This window comes from Cynocephalus volans, chromosome 4 (genome assembly GCF_027409185.1).
Source record: "Cynocephalus volans isolate mCynVol1 chromosome 4, mCynVol1.pri, whole genome shotgun sequence".
NCBI classification, from domain to species: domain Eukaryota; kingdom Metazoa; phylum Chordata; class Mammalia; order Dermoptera; family Cynocephalidae; genus Cynocephalus; species Cynocephalus volans.
The window spans coordinates 35,570,245-35,582,967 of NC_084463.1; the positions used below are offsets into that span (position 1 = coordinate 35,570,245).

At 37.0% G+C, this 12,723-nt stretch overlaps 1 pseudogene; it reads left to right on the forward strand.

The window, feature by feature from the left end:
* Positions 1–7,719: 7,719 nt before the first annotated feature.
* Positions 7,720–8,487, forward strand: LOC134375975 (olfactory receptor 2T8-like; annotated as a pseudogene).
* Positions 8,488–12,723: the final 4,236 nt, after the last annotated feature.

Below are 12,723 nucleotides of genomic sequence, written 5' to 3' on the forward strand. Positions count from 1 at the left end.
CAAGTCAATCTGAGGTCAGAGTGAAGGGGGCCTTTTAACACCGTTCACACAAATTTAGCTCCTGTCCTGTAAAGCAGGTAGATCATGTGATAGGACTCACAAAAGACATCTAGCAACAATGTCCAGGTGACCCGAAATATGGTTTCATGGAAATTCTAGTTCCAGCACAAAGGTACATCACGTTTTGGAATTTGCCCACTAAGAGCATGGGGGCATGGGAAATTCAAAGCATACAGTTGCAGCCTTAGCTTTTGTATCTAATATATGTTAAAGAAAGCACAAATTTTCCTCTAAAACAGAGCACTCCCTAGTGTAAGCTCAGACTCCATAAACATCTTTCAAAATATCTAAGGATTTTGCTCTGTTATACGGCTATAAATCACTTGGTAAAATAATTGGCATATAGCAAATACATATACTTTTTGTGGTATGTGGAACCCTTTCTCTAAGGGACCTGGTCTATGTTTCATGTAATGAGCTTTCAGACTGAAAACTCGTTCAAACAGGAGAGAAGTTGATGGATTATGATTTGTTCCATAATGGGACTGACAGCAGTCTTCCACTCCCAGACTATTTTATTTTTGTTGGTTCTATTAATCAAGCCATACCTCTGCTGCTTTCTTCATTTTGTGCTAATATAAAAGAATACCAAACTGTGTAATTTACAAAGAACAGAAACTTATTTTGTCACAGCTCTGGAGTGGGGGAAGGTTAAGAATAAGGTGCCTGCATCTGGCAAGGTCCTTCTTGCTGCATTCTCTCATAGCGAAAGGTAGATGGCAAAGATGAGAAAGAGGGGGCCAGACTCTTCCTTTTATAAAGGCATTCATTCTATCCGTGAGGGAAGAATCCGCAAGGCCTAATCACCTCTTAAAGCTACCACATTTTAATACTCTTACAGTGGCAATGAAATTTCAACATGAGTTTTGGGGGAACAAACATTCAAACTATAGCACTCTAATAGCTACACATATATCTCGCCCTAAGAATGCCGTGGTCCACTTGCTTTATTGCCATTTATTAAGGGCAAACTGCCCATTTTATAAAATAGATTCACCTTGACTCTAAAGTGTATAGCAATAAATGTCTACTGTTAATACAGAATTTTTTTTATCCCCACTGATATACGGAGCTTTGGTTTCACAGCACCACCGTTTGCCATTGATCTTGGTCAAAATGGGCAACCATGTATGAACTACTCAATGATTTCTGTCCTCTCCTCCAGAATGCATTCCCTAATACTCTGTTTTCTCCTGGAAAGCATGGTCAGCTGGCCATGTATAATATGCAGTTTTACTTTGACCATGGCTCTGCAATGTCTTTATCTCTAATCAAAGAGTCCATAATGGTGAATCTGGCATTGTCATTTCACCTACTATAAGTTGTGATGATTAGTTTCATGTGTCAAGTTTTTTCAACTGTAGTACCGATATATTAAATCAAACTTTAATCTAGGTTTTGTTGTAAAGGTATTTTGTACCCATGGTTAATATCTGCAATCAGTTGACTCTAAACAAAGGTCACTGTTAGTAAGGTCTGTGGTTCTTATCCATACAGTTAAAGCCCTTGAGAATAAAACTAATGTTTTCCTTTAAGGAGAAATTTTGCCTCTAGACTATGGCCTTGAATCCTGCTGAATATCTGGTCTTCCAGGCTGCTCTAAGGATGAACAAGTCCACATAATCATGTGAGCCAAATTGCTTTAAATAAATATCTTTACATATCTATAGCTATATAATCTTTATCTGTATCTGCATATATCCTATTGGCTCTATTTCTCTGGACAGTTCCAAGAATTATGGTTGACATTTCTCACAGGCACAAAAAGACACTCCAGCATCCTATTAGAATTGTTACCAAGAGTCCTTGTCTTGAAATTAAGTCCAGACTCATAAAAAATGCCTTGATATAAAACATTTCCTTTCATCTAATACTTTAGCAGCAAAAAACCTACCACTAGTTCTTGCCAGTAAACATCTGAACTCATTTGAGTATAATCCTTTTCCTCAAGAAAGGCTAGACAGCAATGCCAGCATCTTTAGCTTGCTTGACACACTGGGGTGACTGGTTGCTGGTCACCCTACCCTAGCCCCATCCATGGAAACCTGGAGGGAGAGTCCTACGTGGAGAAGCCTGGATATTTGCTAGATAGAGAGTCCATGAAATTGGCAGAAGAAGTTCTCACCTTTGAGATAGTCTTGGAGCATGGGAACCTCAGGAGCCGAGGGATGCATGCCGACAGATGACAGGAGTGCAGGGTGCCATCACTTGGGTGGTCTCCAAGTACTGCAGTCACCGCAATGATGCATGTGGTCTAACAGAGCCACTGCTATAGCCACCACTGCTGTAAATGCAGCCAGCCACTACTGCCCGTTGCAAGGGTAGCCCACAACCAGAGTAGCAGCCGCTGGTGCTGCTGAGGCCACCAGTGCTGTGCACAGCTGACTGCTCGATTGCATTGACACCAGGAGGGTCACTAGCAGAGCCCAGGTAAAGAGGTGAGTGAATGTAGACCCATGACCCAGTTGCACAGCCAACAGGGGAATTACACTAACTCCCAATGTAGGACACTTGGGAGTGGGAGGTATGTGTGTAGCCGATGAGACTGCATTGATTCAGGGAGAGACACATGAAGATCCCCAGAGAGTACAGAAACCCGCGATAGTCAATTAAAGTAAGGATGAAAATTCTCAACCACCACCAACCCATCCTCCAACAAGGGGAAGCAAAGACTCAAGAGGAGCCTCTGCCTGTTGGAAAGAGGAAAAAGAAACCCTGCCCAGGTCATCGATTCAAACTGAGGACCTACAGTGTACTCCAGTGAACCCATGAAGGTCAATGAAACTAGCTGGGGTGTGAACTGGCCCACGCAGGGTCACACACCCTAACCAAAGAACAACATGGCACTCAGGTACTTCTCCCAAGAACAGAAGACATTGCCCAAATGATTGGTGACCCAGCGCAGTGTCACTAACCTCAGCAAGGAGTAACTAAGTGCTCAGAATTACTTTGGCTATTCAGGGTCTTTTGTTATTCCATATGAATTTTAGGATTTTTTTTTCTATTTATGTGAAGAATGTCATTGTTATTCACAGGGGGTTGCACTGAATTTGTACATCACTTTGGGTAGTATGGACATTTTCACAATGTTGATTCTTCCAGTTCAAGAGCATGAAATGTCTTTTCATTTTTTTGTATCCGCTTTAATTTATTTCAACAGTGATTTGTAGTTCTTGCTGTAGAGATCTTTCACCTCTTTGGTTAACTTTATTCCTGGGTGTTTTATTTTTTTGGTGACTATTGGCTAGATTTCTCAGTTTCTTTTTCTATTAGTTCGTTGTTAGAGTATTAAAATGATACTGATTTTTGCCTGTTGATTTTGTATCCTGCAATTTTACTAAAATTGTTTATCAGGTCTTTGACTGTTTTTGTAGAGTCTTTCGGCTTTTCTATAAATACAATCACAACATCTGAAAACAGGGACAATTTGACTTCATCTTTTCCAGTATGGATGCTGTTTATTTCTTTTTGTGCTTGATAGCTCTGGCCAGTATGTCCAATACTATGTTAAATAGGAATGGTAAGAGTGGGAATCCTTGTCTTTTTCCCTTTCTTAACAGAAAAGCTTTCAACTTTTCCCCATTCTGGATGATACTGGCAGTGAGTTTGTCACATATGGCTTTTACTGCATTAAGATACTTTCCTTCTATACCTATTTAACTGACAGTCTTTATCGTGAAGAGGTGTTAATTTTTTTTCAAATACTTTTTCTGCATTTATTTAGATAATCATATGGTTTTTCTCCCTGATTTTGTTAATGTGTCGTATCATATTTATTGACTTGCATCGGTTGAACCATTCTTGCATCTGTGGGATGAATCCCACCTGTTCATGGTATATAGTTTTGTTTTGTTTTTTTGATGTGTTGCTGTCTTCCATTTGCTAACAATTTGTTGAGGATTTTCCATCTATGTTCATCAAAGATATTGGCCTGCAGTTTCTTTTTTGTTGTATTTCTGTCTGGTTTTAGTATCAAGGTGATGCTGGCCTCATAGAATGAGTTTGGGAGAATGGCCTGTGTTTCAATTTTTTGGAATAGTTTGAAGATAATTGGTATTAATTCCGCTTTAAAGGTTTGGTAGAATTCAACAGTAAAGCCATTTGGTCTTAGGGTTTACTTTATAGGGAGATGGCTGATTACTGTTTCAATCTTGATGCTTGATTTGATGTGTTCAGGTTTTCTATGTTTTCTTGGTTCAGTCTTGGTAGTTTCTATGTATCCAGAAATTTATTCATTTCCTCCAGGTTTTCAAATTTATTGGTGTACAACTGTTTATAATAGTCTCTAATGATTTTTTGTATTTCTCTGGTATCATTTGTAATAGTTGGGGACTAGAACACCCCTTTCTCAGCATTGGACAGTTTATCCAGAAAACAAATTAACAGACAAACACAAGATTTAAACTACACTTTAGACCAACTACACCTGGCAGATATCCACATAACATTTTATCCAACATCTATAGAGTATACATTATTCTCATCAGCACATAGCACATTCTCCAGGTCAGACCACATGTTAGGTAATGAATCAAGTATCAGCAAATTTTGAAAAACTGAAATCATTTCGAGTATCTTTTCAGACTTCATTGACTAGAAGTCAATAGCCAATGAAAATCTGGAAAGGATATAAATACATGGAAATTAAACAACATGCTTCTGAATAACCTATGAGTCCAAGAACAAATTAAATAGGTAATCAAAAAAAATTCTTGAAACTAATGAAAATAAAAACACATCTTACCAAAACCTGTGGGATACTCAGAAAGCAGTACTAAGAGGGAAGCTTATTGCAACAAATGTATCAAATGAATAGAAAGAATTCAAATAAACAACCTAACACTACACCTCAGAGAACTAGAAAAACAAGAACAATCCAACCCTGAAATTCATAAACAGAAAGCAATAATTAAGATCAGAGCAGAACTAAATGAAATAGAGACCCTGAAAATAATACAAATGCTCAATGAAACAAAAAGTTGTTTTTCTTTGAAAAGATAAACCAGATAGACAAACCGTTAGGTAGCATGACTAAAAAAGAAGTGAGAAGACCCAAATAACAAAAATCAGAAATGAAAAAAGAGGTGGCTTTTTCCAGCAACCATTCTGTGAGATGGAATTTTAGAAATCTTCTTTTTACAGTTGTAAAATCTCAGAATTATAAACAAAGTCATAGAAAATCCTAATGTCACAGTTTTCATAAAAGATGGAACAAGGGTTTAAGAGTATCTGGCAATAGAAACTATTTAGACCAATAACAACAGCAAAATACCCTAAAAGAATCAGGAAAAGTAGCCTCAAATAAAAGTGAACTGAAGCAAGTGGACTGAATACTACTGTCACTTTTGTTGCTACTATAATTGGTTTTCTTAGAAAGAGACAAACAAATAACATATAAAAATAAGATTAATTTTGTTATATAGATACAAACCAACTGATATTTACAATGCAGCAGCAATTCTGTCAAAATTAGTTAAACCAGGAGAAATAATAGCTGAATTCTACCATGGGCTTTATTTCAACTGTTGTCTTTGACAAGTAGGCTCTCAATGTGACACTGCTTAATCTTCCTGTCCTATTAAAGTTTAGACAATTAATGTCAGAACCACATTACTTTACTCATCAGTGTATTTTAACATCATTATTCCTTTCTAAGAATAATTTATTTACATTGTAGTTTTCTCCTAAATGATTCCTATTTGAATGACTCATAGATTTCCAAAAGCATGTAGGAACTATACTGAAATTCTGGAATCTGTAAAACATCTGCTTCAACACCTTCAGCATTCAAAGCATCAGACTTATACAGCCCTGGTATGTTATTAAGAGAGCATTTTCAGCCAAGGATGGCAATAGGCTGCATATGTCTATATCTATATCTGTCTGCCTGTCTGTCTATCTATCTATCTGTCTGTCTGTCTGTCTATCTATCTATCTATCTATCTATCTATCTATCTATCTATCTATCTATCTATCTATCTATCTATCTGTATGTACCCACCCCTTAATAGTACACTCTGGACAGTGATATAAATAAAGCAGACATAACCAGACTAGAAGATATTTTCTCCACACAAAGAGGTACATGAAGACAATACTGCTCAAGTAGGATGTAGATAGATAGCCTGTTGGGGGTTCATCAGTTTTATCTTATGTATTTCCTATTAATCTAATATTTAATCATTTGCATATTAATTTTGAACTCCAGAAAATCCATAGTTATTAAAAGACAAATGCTGCATGATTTCATTTATATGAGGCTCCTAGAGTAGTAAAATTTATAGAGATAGAAAGTACAATGGAGGTTGCCAGGGGCTGGGGGCAGGGGAGAATAGGCAGTTATTGTTCAATGGGTACAGAGTATCTGTTTCGAGAAATGAAAAGAGTTGCAGAGAGAGATATTTTCAATGGTTGCACAACAATGCAAATTTAGTAATGCCACTGTACTGACTGTGTGCTAAAAAATGGTTAATATGGAACAAAAAACTAATTTAAGAAACTTGCTCAACACCCTATAGTTACTAAATTACCAGTTGGTTTTTAAATAGGTTTAAAATTTTAATCAGCCTTCAACAGAGAGAAGTTGAAATAATGGGGAAAGAGAAGTCTTCAATTAAAGAACTGAGTTAGGAGGTTTTTGAGGCCCTTCAAGAAAGTGATGCTCAGGGCCATAACTAGGGGTTTCATAGAGTTACTAGGTGTAGATTGCATGTTGGAGACATGACCGTATCCTTGAAAATGAATTAGCATCCAAATCTCTGTAGCTATAGCCATATTATTCAACAAACTAGAAAAGTTGAAGTACAAGCAGATCACAGATTAAAATGTCTTTAAATATTTAAATATTCTCAATGATTGAAAAGAAATTCATCGATGTCTATGGTTGGATAAAGAACTAAGTTTTAATGCCTTTACTTGGTAAATATGTATTAGTGTGACTTTGAGAATAAACAGTCTTGTTATGGCAAAGTACCTTAATGAGAGTGTTCATTTATCATTACAGTCCTTTAGAAGAAAACATTCAAGAAGGTCATTATTGTTTTCAATGTGCAATACTTCAAAGTACAACTAAATGTACTAACAACTCCAAATTAAGTTATGCTTCCACCTCAGACTTAGTTTCCAGGTGTGAGAACTGTACCTGAGAGTATAAGTCCTTTTGTTTGGATTAGTCAATGTCAGGGAAATTTCAGCGAATTTAGATATGTTAGAGATATGTAACCTTTATTATTTAGTAACAAGCTTTAACATCATTAAAATATTGATTTAATTCACCTTCTAAGAATATTGACTATGCATGATATAAGGCAAGCAAAATATAAATGACAAAGTATGTGAAAGTTTGTGAATAATTGTTTTCTTAACCATTTATTTTGGGATCAGATTTGTTACTTGCAATTTACAAATAATTCATTATGCCAATTAATCAGTATTCAACCTGAGAATTTGTCACAAAGGCCTTAAAAATGAGAAAAAGTTAAAGTTAATTTTATGTTCAAGTTCAAGCATTTTGCAGAAGCCAGATGAAGGATTTGAAATAGGTTTCATAATTTTCACACAAGTGCCTTTCAAGAAATACGTAATTCACTTGGAGCATTGTAAATAATGAAAATGCTCTCATCTATTGCTCCAGTTGCAGTACCACTCCCGTTTAAAATCATGGAAAATGGGAACATTATCACATATTTTATTCTTCTAGGACTCTTTAATGGCAGCAGAAGCCACCAATGTCTGTTCATGGAGGTTCTGACAATTGCTTTCACCTCCCTTATGGGCAGTGCCCTCATGCTTCCCCTGACTTACAGGGACCACCAGCTCCACAAGCCCCTGTGCTTCCTCCTGAGACAACTCTCCTTCATAGACCTGATGCTGGTTTCCACTACCTTCTGACTAGGTGACCAGAAAGAAGTCCATACCCTCTGCTGATTGTGGGTTGCAGATTTTCTGCTTGGTTACTCTATGTGGTGGATAGTGCTTCCTCCTGTCAGCCATGTCCTATGACTGTCATATGGCTGTTTGCCAGCCCTGCAATACCACATCCTCAGGAGCTGGCCGTTATACCTGAGAATGACTTTGGGGTGTTGGTTCCTGAGGTCATCTGATGGGCTCATGCAGGTTGTTGCTACTGTGAGCCGCCCATTTTGTGGTGCACACGAGATCGACAGTTTCATCTGTGAGTCCTCCACGCTGGTGCGTTTGGCTTGCAGTGACATGTTTGTCTTTGAGTATGTCACATACCTCTGCTGTATGTTAATGTTTCTGGTCCCCTTTTCCGTCATTCTGACCTATAGTCACATCCTCACTGCTGTTCTGCACATGCATCCTACGGAAGCTTGCAAGAAGGCTTTTGCCACCTGCTCGTCACATTTGGCTGTGGTGGGACTCTTTTATGGATCTGCCATTATTATCTACATGTACTTTATTTAAAAAATGAATGAATTGATTAATATTCCAAATCACTCTCATATTTCTGGACATTTTTCAAAGTTTCCCTATTACCTAATTATTTCTAAACACATATAGTCTCCCTATATAGATTGTATGATGCTTGAGAACAGGAATTACATATCATCACCTCCATGGTCAATTAAGAGTTCCCCTAAACTGTTACATATAGAACCTACAGATATAACAGGGTTGGCTGATAATGTGTGGAATCATAAGCCAGGTAAGATGGGAACACTTGTGTTCTTTTTTTTTTTTTTGTCGTTTTTTCGTGACCGGCACTCAGCCAGTGAGTGCACTGGTCAGTCCTATATAGGATCCGAACCCGTGGCGGGAGCGTCGCCGCGCTGCCAGCGCAGCACTCTACCAAGTGCGCCACGGGCTCGGCCCAACACTTGTGTTCTAGTAGCATGTTGCTGAAGCCTATGTTGCTGCTATGGCCTATGGATGGAAGTTATCCTCACTAAGGGAACATGTTGAAGATCAAGTGCATAGACTGTATGGCAAGTGACCCTGAAGGCCTAGACCGTAAGGAAAGTAGGAAAAGTTTAGTAAGGCTCTCTCACTTCACATCTGTTACAAATGTGCAAGATTCAGCACATTCACTAGAAACAAGTTATAAAAGTAGTGCAGCTCTGCATGTGGGCCCATTTACTGATTCAGCATGTTTGCTGTAGTTACATTATGCACTTGGCTTGTGGCCGCTATTGTGTACTAAGTGTAAAGGTACCTGCTCTGAACAGCTGGACAGCAGAGCAGCAGAGAGAATGACAGAACATGGAGAGGATAGCAAAGCACAGAGGGTCAGTGGAGTAGAGCTTGAGCTTGTGTCTGAGAAGAAAGCATGTCTGTGAAGCTTACATCTGAAGAATAAAGTATGTCTACCTTGCATAAAGCTGCCAGGATCTTCTTTCAACTGTCTGACTCATGACCTGCACAGGAAGGGGAATAAGGATCTGAGATTCCTCCTTGACAAATCTTATCCTGTATACCTCGATTATGACAAAATAGATCCAATTGTAGAAATGTATTATACTTTAAACTTCCATTTACAGGCTACTCTTGTGATCTTGTGTTTGTACCTCATGTCCCCCACCCAATTATCTCCAACCCCCCCCCGACTGAGGTGAGGTGATATCTCAAAGTGATTTTGATTTGCATTTACCTGATAATTAGTGATGTTGAGCTATTTTTCATGTACCTGTTAACCATTGTATGTCCTGCTTTGAAAAATGTCTATTTAGCTCCTTTGCCCATTTTTAGATTGGATTATTTGTTTTTTGTTTTGTTTTGTTTGTTTGTTTGTTTTTACTGTAAGGTTGTTTGAGCTCTCTGTATATTCTGGATATTAATCCCTTGTTGGATGTGTAGTTTGCAAATACTTTCATTCTAGAGGTTGTCTTTTCAATCTCTTGTTTCTTTTGCTGTGCAGAAGATTTTCAGTTTGATAAAACACCACTTTTTTTTTTTTTTTCTTTTTTGTCTGTGCTTTTGGGACCTTATTCATGAAGTTTTTTCCAGTTTTTTCTAGGATCTGGATCCTAGAGTGTTTTACCTATGTTTGCTTCAATGAGTTTTAAAGTTTGAGTTCTTATATTTAAATTTTTAATCCATTTGGAGTTGATTTTTGTATATGGTGAGATACACAGTTCAAGTTTCAGTCTTCTACAAATGGATATACAATTTTCCCAGCATCATTTATTGAAGAGGCTCTCCTTTCCCTATTGTATGTTCTTGGTGCCCTTGTTGAAGACCAGTTAGCTGTAAATACATCAATTATTTCTGGATTCTCCATTCAGTTCCATTGGTCCATACGTTTGATTTTATGCCAGTACCATGCTGTTTTGGTTACTACAGATTTGTCATATAACTTGAAGTCAGGAAATATACTGCCTCTGGTTTTACTTTTCTTGCTCAGGATTGCTTTGCCCATTTGTGGTCTTTTATCTTTCTGTGTGAATGTTAGGATTGTTTTTCCTATTTCTGTAAAGAATGTCATTGGTATTTTAATGGAGATCACATTGAATCTGTAGATGGCTTTGGATAGTATACATATTTTCACTTGTTGATTTTTCCAATCCATAAACAAGGAATGTCTTTCCATCTTTTGGTGTCCTTTATAATTTCTTTCAGCAATGATTTGTAGTTCTCTTTTTAGATATCATTAACCTCCTTGGTTACATTTATTTGTAGGTATTTTATTTTATTTTTTGGTGACTATTATAAATGGGCTTGCTTTCTTGATTTCCTTTTCTTCTAGTTTGATGTTTGGGTGTTAATAAATTACTGATTTTTGTGTATTGATTTTGTGTCCTGCAACCTTACTGAATTCATTTATCTGCTCCAAGAGTTTTTTGGAAGAGTCCCTCAGGTTTGCTATATATAGAACATGTCATCTGCAAACCGAGATGACTTGACTTCATCTTTTCCAGTGTGGATGTCTTTTATTTCCTCCTCTTGTCTAATTGCTCTGGAAAGTACTTTCAATGCAATGTTGAATGCGAGTGGTGAGAGAGGCATCCTTGTCTTGTTCCTGATCAAAAAGGAAAAGCTCTCTTAATGATATTTTCAGTGGGTTTGTGGTATATGGCTTTTAGGATGATATTTGCAGTGGGTTTGTAACATACGGCTTTTATTGTGTTGTGATACCATTCTTTTGTACCTAACTTGTTGAGATTTTTAATTATGAAGGAATGTTGGATTATGTCAAATCCCTTTTCTGCATCTGTTCAGATGATCATATGGTTTTTGTTCTTGATTCTGTTGATATGGTGTATTACATTTGTTATTTATTTATTTATTTTTGTTGTTGCTGTTGTTGGAGATACCAGTTTATTCAGCAAGGGTTTATTGATCTCCTGCCAGGAACAAATATTTTGCTTAGTACAAAGGTGATGATATGTAATTCCTGTTCTGAAGCATCATACAATCTATATAGGGAGACCATATGTGTTTAGAAATAATTATATAATACAGCAACTTTGAAAAATGTCCAGAAATATGAGAGTGATTTGGAATATTAATCAATTCATTCATTTTTTAAAAGCACGCAACTCAGTGGTTTCAATATGCTTATCAATTTATGCAACCATCACCACAAGGCAATTTCACAATATTTTCGTCTTCTGAAAAGAAGATGCAGATTAAGTCACTCTCCATTACCCACTCTGCCTAGCCCTTAACAACCAATAATCTATTTTCTGTCTCTATGGATTACCCTATCATCAATTAATTCCTCAACATAAACCGACCGTAAGGGTAGGATTTATTTCTGTACTCTCAAATCTATTCCTATGATTTTTATGTCTACCCCTATGCTTGTATCACATTCTTGATTACTGAAGCTTTGTATTAATTTTTTGTTGTTGTTTTTTGAATAATAATTAGTATATTCAGAATAATTAGTATATTCAATAATATACCCTATCATTGCTATTTGTGGTCCTTTACCCATTCCTTCCTCCCCCCTGCCTTCCTGCTTCTAGTAGCATCAGTTGTCCTTTTGAAAGTTTGATGTATTACTGTGAATGTCATATATTTATTTCTTTATTTTATTTATATGTTTGTTATTTTAGCTCCCACTTATGAGTAAGGGAGTGAGAACATATAGCATTTCTCTCTCTGTGCCTGGCTTATTTCACTTAATATAATTTTCTCTAAGTTTGTCCTTGCTGGTACAAATGACAATATTTCCTTTTTTTTTTTATGGCAGAGTAATATTCCATTGTGCATTTATGCTATCCTTTTTTTATCCAGTCATCTAATGGTGGACATTTAGGTTGGTTCCAACTCTTGGCTGCTGTAAATAGAGCTGTGATAAACATGGGGGTGCAGGCATATCTTCAACATGATGCTTTCCATTTGGGGAGGTATATACACAGCAGTGAAATTGGTAGATCATATGGCAGTTCTATCTGAAGTTGTTTAAGGAATCTCCATACTATTTTCCATAATGGATTTACCAATTCACAGTCCCACCAACAGTGCAGGAGTGTTCCATTTGTTCCACATCCTTGCCAGCATTTGTTGTTCTCTGACTTTATGATGATAACCAGTCTAACTCGGGTGAAATGGCATCTTGATGTGGTTTCGATTTCCATTTCCCTGATAATGAATGATGCTGAGCATTTTTTCACGTCTGTTGGCCATTTAAATATTTTCCTTTGAGAGATTCCAATTGAGCTACTTTGGCCTTTTTTTAAATTGGGTTATTTGGGG